The following is a 12318-nucleotide window of genomic DNA, read 5'->3' as shown; positions in this document are numbered from 1 at the left end:
GTATTTATTGAGACTCATTTGTTATCATCATAACTTGGGCTGATTGTCATATTTGGGCTTCGTGCCAACTATTTGAACCCTTCGGGGATTTTTATTACTATTTTCTCACTGTTTGACTTATTACTTGAACTCAGTCCTGATAATTTCTACTGTTTTTACTATTCAGCCATTCTTTACCAGATTTTTTTTAACACTTAAATGATATTTTAAAGGATATTTGGGCTGAAAACATTGTTTACTATTGCCCGAGGGGCTTGTGACTATTTTTCGGACTGGGTAAGGCCGAGGGCCTATATTGTGAGGGACACTGATACTGATTTGAGACTGAGGGCCTAAGTTACATGTATACCACGAGGTGGCTTGATTGATACGAGGACGAGGGCGTAGATTGATGCCACGAGATGGCTTGTGATTGCGCTTGGGCCGTAATGGGCCCCTCCAGGAGTCTGCACACCCCAGTGAGCGCGGGTACCCATTTGTGATATGAGATTGAGCCCGAGGGGCTGGCACTGTACTGAGATATGGCCCGAGGGGCGGATTTGTGGATACTGAGCCCGAGGGGCGAACTTCTGTCTGTTACTTTACATTATTTACCTGTTTTACCTGTTGAAAGGAGTTTTTACTGGGTTTTTATTACTGATTTACTATTTTCCAACAATGTTTTACTGCTTCATTATAGAATACTTTGTGCTTTATGTGATTTCTTATCTTCGGTCGTTATTTATATTTATTACTCACTGGGTCGGAGTACTCATATTACTCCCTGCCACCGTGTGCGCAGATTCAGGCGTTGTTGGTCCCGCTCTGGAGTGTTGATTCCTCCAGTCCAGGCGGTGTTTCGGAGACTACGAGATAGTTGTTGGCGTCCGCAGCCCCCGTGCCTTCCTTATCTTATTATTTTCTTGTTTCTACAAACAGTTGTATCAGATACTGTGCTTAGTAGACCTGTGTCAGGATTCGTAGTTGCTTATGACTTGTGACACCCCGGATTTGGCTGTGTCGGGCTGGTTTTTCCGCTATTTCGTGTTATTTAATTATGCTTACATCATTATTATGCTATTAATTGTTTAAAATTGAGAAATTATTTGTTGGCTGGCCTTGTCTTCACGAGAGGCGCCATCACGACCGGGTTCGGGGTTAGGGTCGGGACAATCTTTTACACCACCAACGCTATAATTTAAACTTAAAAAAAGAGCTTTATTGATAAGAAAAAAAAGTATGAAAAATTATTAACATATTACTTTTTATGAAATAACAAAAAGTAAAAATGTTATTGATGATACATGAGTCATTTGACTTTAGAAAAAAAAAAGAACTATTATGTTATTCAAGTGAGCAACAACGCAAGTGTCTCATTCAATCATTTGCTTAATATTACCAAAAAAACAAATTGATATAGCTAATTTTGAACTTTGTTGGAATTGAGGCTTAATTATTATTATTGGTGCAGCTTCAGCATGTTATGGAAACACACCCCAAGGTACCATTATTGCAGCAGCAAGTGATCCTCTTTGGAATAATGATGCAATGTGTGGCAAAACTTTCAATGTCACATGCACTGGTCCAATAAATCTAGTGCCACACCGTTGCACTAGCAAGAGTATTGTGGTAAAGATTGTTTATCATTGCCCTGTATGTGGTGGAACCCTAGATCTCTCTAAACAAGCCTTCTTAACCATTGCTAGTCCTGTCGCTGGCGTTATTAAGATCGATTATGTCCAGTAAGTAACGATTTACATGTATTTATTAATTTATGTGTTGTATCTGCCACTGAGTATATTATTCTATGATTTTCAGGACTTCATGAGGGAATCAAAGCCGCATGGAATTCCAATCTGTACTATATATAGCATGTCGAAATATATTCCATAGTGAAGCTGATTTGATCAATAATCACAATTGAATTCATGTATCAATTCTAAGAATAAAAGTTCATTTTTTCCTTTTCTCTTTTGTTCTATGTTGGAAAATATTGAGCATGTTTTATCAAGCACAAGCTAATTATCACATGAAAACCATAAGGCACGATTTTATTTATTTATTTTTTTTTACATGGGAGGGAAATGATAAGACATAAATCATTCGATTCATTATTAATGAGAATTCATAATATCACACATTTATTAATCAAAGAGAAATTCAACAAACAAAAAGAAAGATATTCTTTGGGATCATTCCTTCCTTCAAACGAAATGAAAAGAGATAGAATCAGGGCGATTCACGAAATTCCTTTCCATGAATAAGTTTCAGTTAGGAAATTATTCTCAACGACCCTTAAGTTCGTCATTAAAATCTTTTGTTGTGACTTTTTCTATTTTTGTGGCTACTAGATAAAGTCCTTTTCCTTGTAATGCTTTTCCATTTTCCTTTACGTTCTATCGGTAATAAAAAAGCTAAAAATACACAGTTTGTTAAGTTAAAGTAGATGCATAATACTAACAATTAAGCAAGGTCATTATAGATACAAGAGCTCCTTAGTGCAATCAAGTTTCCAAAGCGAGCTAAAATATTATACGCAGTACTAATTTTTCAAACAAATACAGTCTTGGAACTATCCCTATTTAGCAAAACAAAATAAAAAGGAGTTGTATAAAAATTGGTGTAAATCTTCAAAAACATGTTCACTTCGTGCCTTCCACAACCCAACAATCTGTAACTGCTGTCATGATCCGAAATTCTCACCTTCGGGACCGTGATGGAGCCTAACATTTCACTTGCTAGGCAAGCCAATGTTAGAGGATCATTAAGCCAATTTTAATTAATTTCAATAAGTAAAGTCCACTAAGACAAAATAAAACTAAAACTGAGTGTGGAATGACATAAAAACCAATAATATCTAAATACACCCTGGATCTGGAGTCACAATTCACGTTCTTCTAGAGTTTCTACATACAGAGTTTGACATAAAAACCAATAATATCTAAGTACAAGTGTCTCGAATGATAAGAAAAGTAAATAAGGGGACAGTGGAACGGGACTTCAAGGTCTACGGACGCCAGCAGATCTACCTCGAGTCTCCAAAGAAAATTCGAGCTGAAACGCTCAGGAACAGTTGGGACCAGTACCAGATCAGCACAAGAAGTGCAGAGTATAGTTTCAGTACAACCCATCCAATATACTCCGTAAGTGTCGAGCCTAACCTCGATGAGAGAGTGGCGAGGTTACGACATGACACCCACGTATATAAACCTGTTTAGATAACAATATGCGTACAACATAATAGCAAATAAGGGCTAAACATGTACTATTGGGAAGGGATATGCGAAAGGGGTACAAGATACGATAATTACAACGGGGAATGATATCAAGAAACAGTCAATAAGCCCTTAACTAGCAAAATGAATAAACATAATGAACAAAACTGCACGGCATCACCCTTAGTGGTTTTACTCTCAACCTCACCATGAAATAATAATAACAGCACGACATCACCCTTCGTGCTTTTACTCTCACTTTCATCATAAACCAATAGATACGGCATGCCATCACCCTTCGTGCATTAATTCTCAAAATATGGCACGACATCACCTTTCGTGCATTAACTCTCACAATGTGGCACGTCATCACCCTATGTCCATTAACACTCAAATACAGCACGGGATCACCCTTCGTGCATTAACACTCTCCCTTACCATATAAAAATGAACATATAACAAAAAGGATATAGAATGAACGACAACAAGCCTTACGTCAAAAACGATTCCAATATACCAACCTCAACTTCAGAAACAATACTCAATTATCACAGATAGTCCACAAACGCGGAATGAACGATCAATTTAGTAACTAACTAGTCTAAGCATGGATATCATGATCAAATATAATACTAAATTACAAGAAACAAGTCACACCCGCATGCTTTATCCCAACAACAACGCATAATCTCGTCACCTCACATATACGTTGTACCCAACATTTAAACAAGTAGGAAATAGGCAAACAAGTCCTAATCCCTCAAGTCAAGGTTAACCAGGAAACTTACCCGCTCTAAAGGTTAACTCAAAGCTCAACCACATCATTGCCTTGGAAACAAGCCTCAGAACCAATAAAATCTAGCGAATTACCAACCAAACGATTCAAAATAAGCTTTAGGAACTACCCACAATTGCAAAAGATTCAATTTAGATCATTATTATAAAAGTGAACTCCTGGGCCCATTTAAACCCAAAATTCGGATCAAAAGCCGATTACCCATTCACCTCCAAGCCTGGTTATTTAATTTTTTTTCAAAATCCCACTTCAATTTGAGGTCTAAATTCTAATTTTACAAATATCTCTAATTCTACCCAAACCCCCAATTTCCACCATGAAAATCCAAGATTTTAGGTTGAATCTTATGAAATATAATGGAAGATTGAAAAAAAATAGGTTAGAATCACTTACCAATGAATTGGGGAAGAAGGGCTCTTGGAAAAATCGCCTCTAGGGTTTCTATGTTTGAAAATTTGAAAGAATGAGAGAAATCCCGTTACACCCCATGTTTTCGTACGTGGAAGTACGCCACAAGTAAAATGATATAAGATCGGAAATGAGATGTTACGTCCCGTATTTTGGTACGTAAAGATTCGTCATAAGTTAATCAATGTAAGTGCGGAATGGGTTTATTTTGAGATTATAAGCATTATGCTATATCAAACAAGTGATGAGTAAATTCGTGAAGTTGGGAGGGTAAGCAAATCGAAGAAAATAAATTTCATCAAAGTTAGACAATTTGGGATAAAATACAGCCCGAGCTAAAATACCCGGTACTAATGGACTAGTACCATATAAGGTACCTCATGACCATGATAGTAAGGTGTATAAGGTATGTTAAAAGTGAGTAGTATGTAAAGTGATTTGAAATAATTCTTAATTATATGGATAATTGGTTAATTGGAGAAATTAAAAAGTTAATTAAGGGTTAGTGGATAATTAATCAAGAACCTTGGATAAGACCAATAATCCTTAACGTGGCAGCATATAATGTCACAAAATTTGACTCTTAAAGTTCAAATATAGGTGGCATATTTAGAGGAGTAGGTGGCTTAATATTTAACATGTGGGGCCCACAAAAAGACCAACTATTTATAGAAATTTCATTACAATTGCTGGAGAAGCTAAGCATTTTAAGAGATTCTCATCAACATTGTATATGAGGGAATTGCTACGGGTGGAGCTCCATAGCTCACTTCAAATTTAATGATACAATATAGTGTGAGATTTTGTAATTTTAAGGAATACGGTGCAATCTTTCTCAAGAATATCATAAAAAAATTTCCTACTTCGATCCGCCGTTACATATTTTTCGTAATAGACGGGTGTTAGAGGGATTGTCAAGAGAATCGGCTCAGGTATGTTAAGGCTATCCCTTCTTTCTTTTGGCATGCTCCATGCGACACAAATGAAACGTGCAAATTCACAATTTCCATACATGACTCTATTCATAGAAATATTAGAGATGCTTATGTTCTTGATTCCCCATGTGTCATATTATTTTATCATCTGTTCATGGGTCTCAGAAAAATATGTAAGTTGAAAAAAAGTTTACTTCATGATACTACTCAAGGCATAATGGTGTTATGACATTTTGAAATATTTTATTGACGTACTTCTCATGCATTGCATTCATTTATATTGACCCATGAAAAGATGGCGTTATATACGCGTATATATGTATATTATATGTATATGGGATATGGGAAAAGGTTACGCCGTTATATACGCACCACCACCTGATCAGCTAGTATACGTTGATGATTTGCCCGCAGTGGTTGAGATGATATGATGGGATACCCTCAGAGCCTTGATGATGCTATGAACGCATATACCCATGCATGGTATGATAATTATACGCATATGCTCGACATTATAATATTAAATGATTCACAGAGTTATTGAGATATACATGTTGAGTCTTTTACTCCATGTTTCTCTCATGTCTACTAGTTACTACTTTTCATTCTTTACATACTCAGTACATTATATGTATTGACATCCCTTTTGCCTGGGGACGCTGTGTTTCTTTCCCGCAAATCTTGATAAACAGGTCGAGACTCCTTCAAGTAGGTTATCGGCTCAGCGGAAGGTGTTGGTGCGCTCAATTTGCTCCGGAGTTGCTTCTTTGGTCAGTATGATTAGTTCATGTATTTATTGGTATGGCGGGACCCTATCCCGACCTTTATGATATTATGTATTCTTAGAGGCTTATAGACAGATGTCAGGTATACGGATACTTGTATGGCCTCTTCGTCCTATGTTTCGAGTATACAAAAGAAAAAATCATGCCGGCCTTATAGGCCCGTACTTCATATGTATAAGTTCATATTCCCTCATGCTTTACTACAGTTCATTTAACTATGAGAGAATGATATGAGCGATACGTTATGTAGGTACTCGATTGTGTAAGGTACCGGGTGCCCGTTGTGGCCCATCGGTTTGGGTCGTGACAAAAGTGGTATCAGAGGAGTTCTTTCCTAGGGATGTCTACAAGCCATGTCTAGTAGAGTCTTGTTTATGGGTGTGTCATGCACCACACTTATAAGCAGGAGGCTACATGGCATTTAAAACTTTCACGCTTCCTTCTTACTCTAGTTCTTGTGGTAGATCTCACTTATAAAAATTCAAACTCCTAGCTTCTATTTTATTCGTAATATGATGATACCTCCCATTGGTTAGAGATTGAATGCGGCTATGGAAGAATTGTGTAAGAGGAACTCAATTTTGTGTGATGCTTATGATGAGTAAATGTAAGGTCTTCAGCAGATCATGTGTGTACCAAGATATGCAAGCCTCAGGTTAAGGAGCCCTAAGGCACGAATATCTATCCACCCATATGGTGAAAAGTGACGAGAAAATCAGAAGGTACAAGTTTCAACAAAGCAAGGAGAAAAAGGGTACGAGGCAACCCATTATTACAGATGAACATTATCTAAAATTTACGAAGAGAGAGAGAGATACAAGCATTTTGAGTTACCTTCAACAGTAACAAACGTATGCACAATTGGTCATACCCATTTCAGTTATTCCCTATGGGGGCTAACAGATGTAGTTAAGAGAATGACAGGATATTAGGATCCGGCTGGGGCTAGGATAACCCAAATTAGTAAATGGATTTCTTGCGTTAGTTGACATTTTCGAAGAATGTTGTGAATGTGCTAATAGAACTCCTTGTGAGATACCCAGATGGTGCACTCTAAAATAGTACAACTAGATATGAGTACTACAAAAGATAGGCACTGGAAGCCTGGAACGGATAAGTATTACCTTAGTGTGGCTTCCGTCTCTAGTAAAGAAATAATGTTAGGCAACCCGAAAAGCCAGTAGATGGAGCAAGGGGAGCTAAAAGCAAAAGAATATCTTGTTGGAGTTTTCAGAATAAAGTGATAGACAGAGATGTTAACGGGGAAATAAGAAGAGATTTAATGAAGCATTATGAGTAAGATGTGATACATGGATGACAAGGGTAGAAAAAACAATGATAGTATTACAGAGTCGATAGTCAAATGAAGGAAAATATGAGAGGTGATAGGCCTTGAGACAACGAAAGAGAGCATAGGCAATAAAGTCGTATCCTTTTTTCGTGAAATAAGTTCGTGACGCTAACATCATCACCAGAAGGAAATGTTAGACCCGGAGTAATAGAAATCAGTACGAACTGGTGAACAAGATAAACTAATCATGAATTAGGGACTGAGTGATTTGATAATGGTCAGCATCATGAGAATTTCAGATTGCATTTTGGCGATAATAGAATGGATAACAGAAGAAGATTCGTAAGAAATTTAGAGAATGGTCATTTAGGAAGACGCTTCCCTAAAGCAAGAAATGTGTACAAAGTTAAGCTTAAGGGACTGTATGTACCAGTGACACTAAGTGTCACCCTCGCGAATAAAGATTTTTTTAATCCTTTGTACAAAAGGATTACCGCAAGGCGAGTAAGGGCCATTGATGATGTGAAAAGACGTCAAAGTTGAAGAGGTAAAATATCTATATATAGATCGTCGTAGCACTAAATCTTAGTAATCCCCTAAAGGGTGGAATATGGAATAATATGACATTAAGTCATAATTAAGTGGTTCTAGTAACTATTGAATGGTAAACGAAGAATAAAAAAGAGAAAAGGGATGAGACTGTATTTATTCAAATCCTACAGGTATGCTACGATTTCAGAACATTGTGCAAACGTGCCATCAAGGAAAGGAAGTAAGGGTTCCTGCCCGTGATGTTATTGTTAAATAAGGAGCCAGTACGAGACGTAAGTTAAGACAAAGAAAATAACCCAAGAAAGATTACGTGGAACATTGATATCAGAATGGGCCAACGAGTAATTAGTACATGATTCGGGAAGAGCCTAGTTATGGCTAAACAGGAGGTTGCAGATGAGTCAGCAGATCGTGCGAGATAAACATGGTAAAACCCAATATAGTGAATTCAGCCTCGCAGTTACGATATTGTGATACTTAAGATCTATTCAGATATGAATTGGGGTAGTTAAAAAGGTACCGTATGAGTGTTACGGAAACAAAAGAAAGTGCCACCGTGAAAACGGTCAAAATATTATTTTCAAAAGAAACCCAACAAGCACAAGGGCATGGAGGAAAGAACTACGGAAAATTATAGGTCAGTACGAATATCAAGAATTCCATCGGGTATGTGATGTAATAAGCTCACAGCTTTACAAGAGTCAGAAGGTCTTCCCTAAGTACTACGACAAAAGACTAACTGATGAAATAGGGAAGAAGGCTTCAACCCAAACATGGCAGCTCGAAGGAGAAAAAAAATAGTCATGTAAAAACAGTCTCACTACAACATTGTATGCACGCTATAAAAAAGTGCCACCTTCTGCAGCTAACAAACGAGAAGTAAAGTCAAAAGTAATATTCGAGATCACATGAATTTCACAAAAATTTTGGCATGCGTGGGAACTACGATAAGCTAAGTATGTACGCAATAAGGAGGCAGAAGACCAGGAAAAGTAATAGCTTACATCTAAAAAAAGTTGAGAAGGAACGAAAGGAACTATTCGATCAATGATCCAAAGTTAGTTACGTTTAGAACACACTTAAGTGTTCGGAGTATTATCTATGTAGCATATATGTTGACAATCATACCGCCATAGAAAACTCTTGTATAAAAGAAATAATTGAGTCCAGGTCATAGACAAAGGATTGAATTGTCAGAAGATTATATCATGGATATTCCATTGCGTCCATTAAAGTCTAAAGTAATAACTAACACCATGAGCCGCAGATCAGAAGGTAGCTTAAGCCTACATAAAGGTTGGTCAGAGGGAAGAGGAAACAAAAGAGTTACATCAACTAAGTAAATCAGGACTTTTGATTGTTTGACCCAGAAAATTATAGAACTCGTGATTGAGAACATTGCAGGATTACTCTTTGTCACAACCCCAGTTCGCCCTACGTGAACATGTCGTGATGACACCTAGTCCCTATAATTAGGTAAGCCTAACAATGCGGAAATAACAACCTAACCTGCGGAATAATTAATTAGAACTGAACATATCAAAATAGTAACTGCATATAAGGCTGCTCGGCCTATACAACTCAAAAGAAATGCGGAAGTCTACAACTCAATCCCAAAACCCAGAAACTCACGGGAACCACAGGCTAACGGAAACATAGTACGCTGCTATAACTCCAGAATATCTAAACAACTGAGGGAAAAAGGATAAACTAGATACTAAAGCTGGAACTGAATAGAGACTCCTGGTCTGCGGACGCGGCAGATATACCTCGAAGTCTCCGCGTATCTCCTCGCCTCAAGGATAGTGCGCCTGAGTAGAGGTACCTGGATCTGTACATAAAAAACATGCAGAGGAAGGGCATGAGTACACCACACCGGTACTCAATAAGTGCGAAGCCTAACCTCGGTTGGGTAGTGACGAGGAAGGTCAGGGCCCTACTGAGGTTAAACAATATAATATAAATAAACAGTATGAAAATCGGCAGTAATAGTGAGTACAACAGTGGAATAAGACAGACTAAACAAAGCAATAACAAATACACAAAGAACGGAGCAAACACAGAATAAGTACAGCTTAATACCAATGGTAACAATGAGGATCTCCCAGGATACCGTCTTGTAGTCCAGCTATCAATGTGCAGGGGGATCTATCGGGAATCTAACCCGCAGTCCCAAGGTAAATGTGCAGGGGGATCTATCGGGAATCTAACCCGCAGTCCCAAAGTAAACAGACAAGGGGGGGGGGGCTACCGGAATCCCACATCCATAGTCCCAATGTAAATGCGCAACCACAGCCAGAAATATACCAAGAAATGAAGTACGAAATACAAACACAGATAGAACTAGCCTAGCATGCTTCATGTAGAACAGTCAAAACAACTTAAGCAATTAGGCAGTCAAGTAAGCTAAACATGCTTTTCCTAATCTAGCACATGTTATAAATTCAAGTAGAGTAAGGCAAGTAAGAAAGAAACTAAATCTCAATAATTTAAGTAAAAACCGNAGGTCATTCGGGCGAGGTTTGGTTAGGTTTTTTATCGAAAGTGTTGGAATTTGAAGTTCTTAGGCTTGAATCTTTGATTTAATCGGACTTCCGGTGTTGTTTTAGGTGTTTTAAGGATTGGTACAAGTTCCAATATGGTATTTGTGGTATTGGTGCTTTTGGTTGAGGTTCCGGGGGCCTCGGGGTGATTTCGGGTGGTTAACGGAGAAATTTCTAAGTAATTGCTGCAGCTGGTATTTTTCTTTCTGGTATTTTCGCTTTTGCGGCTTGGGAACCGCAGAAGCGGAGCCGCAGAAGCGGCCTTGGACGTCGCAGAAGCGGCTTGTGCCCCCTTCCTCAGAAGCCGCAGAAGCGGTGCCACTTCCGCAGAAGCGGCCCAGCTATCGCAGATTCGGTCCTGTCCCTTTTAATGAAAACCGCAGAAGCGGTTGGCTTTCCGCTTAAGCGGGACCGCAGAAGCGGTCCCTTGTCCGCAGAAGCGGAAATGACTGTTCAGAAATATCAATTTCGAGGGTTAAATCTCATAAGTTTGAAAATCGATTGAGAGCTCGGGAGAAGGCGATTTTGAGTGGGTTTTGAAGAGAAAATCATTGGGTAACGTTTCCTTGATCCCTTTTCATTATATTTCATCATTGGGTAAAACTTCATACACCAGACTATTGGGTTTTGAGAGGGCGTTTGACCTCCGATTTGGGAGATTTTTATATGGTTAGACTCGTGAGAGTACGAGGGTTCTGAAAATGTTAAAATTATTCGATTCTGCGACATTGGCTGAAGGGGCATTTTGGTCATTTTACTTATTTTTGCGCCCTAGCTGTAAATTTATTAGCGGAATCAGTTGTTTGAAGTATTATTTACGATATTTAATTGAATTGAATAGATTTGGGCCATTTGGAGTCGGATACTCGTGGCAAAGGCGTGGTTTCTATTGATATTGAGCCGGTTCGAGGTAAGTGGCTTGTCTAACTTTGTGTGGGGGACCTTTTCTCTTAGGATATTGTTATTTGGTATTTTGAGTGCCTTGCACGCGAGGTGACGAGCGCGTACTTGAGCCAATTGTTGAAAATCCAGTTTTACTTAAGATATTGCGATTGAGTTTCTTTCATATTTGCTTTATTCTACTTGCAACTATAACCTGCGCTAGATTAGGAAAGCATGTTTAGTTGATTTAACTTGCCTACTTGCTTAAGTTGCCTTGAATGTACTACATGAAGCATGTTAGGCCAGTACTACCCGTTGCTTGTCTTTGTACTTCATTTCTGTGTATCTTCTGGTTGTGATTGCGCATTTACATTGGGACTACGGATGTGGGATTCCGGTAGCTACCCCCCTTGTTTGTTTACTTTGGGACTACAGGTTCGATTCCCGGTAGATCCCCCTGCACTTTTACTTTGGGACTGCGGGCTAGATTCCCGATAGATCCCCCTGCACATTGATAATTGGACTACGGGACGGTATCCCGGGAGATCCTTCGGATATACACATATGATGGACTACGGGACGGTATCCCGAGAGATCCACTGGACAGTTGAGAAAAGGACTACAGGACGGTATCCTGGGAGATCCTCATTGTTACCAATGGTATTGAGCTGTACTTATTCTGTGGTTGTTCCGTTCCTTGTGTATTTGCTATTGCCTTGTTTAACATGTCTTATCTCACTGCTGTACTCACTGTTACTGCTTATTTTTCATACTGTTAATTTATTATTATATTTTAGCCTCAGTAGGGCCCTGACCTTCCTCGCCACTACCCAACCGAGGTTAGTCTTGGCACTTACTGAGTACCGCTGTGGTGTACTCATGCCCTTCCTGCACATGTTTTTCATGTGCAGATCATCCAGGTACCTCTACTC

This window comes from Nicotiana attenuata, chromosome 6 (assembly GCF_001879085.1).
Source record: "Nicotiana attenuata strain UT chromosome 6, NIATTr2, whole genome shotgun sequence".
NCBI lineage: Eukaryota > Viridiplantae > Streptophyta > Magnoliopsida > Solanales > Solanaceae > Nicotiana > Nicotiana attenuata.
This window is presented reverse-complemented; position numbering follows the sequence as displayed.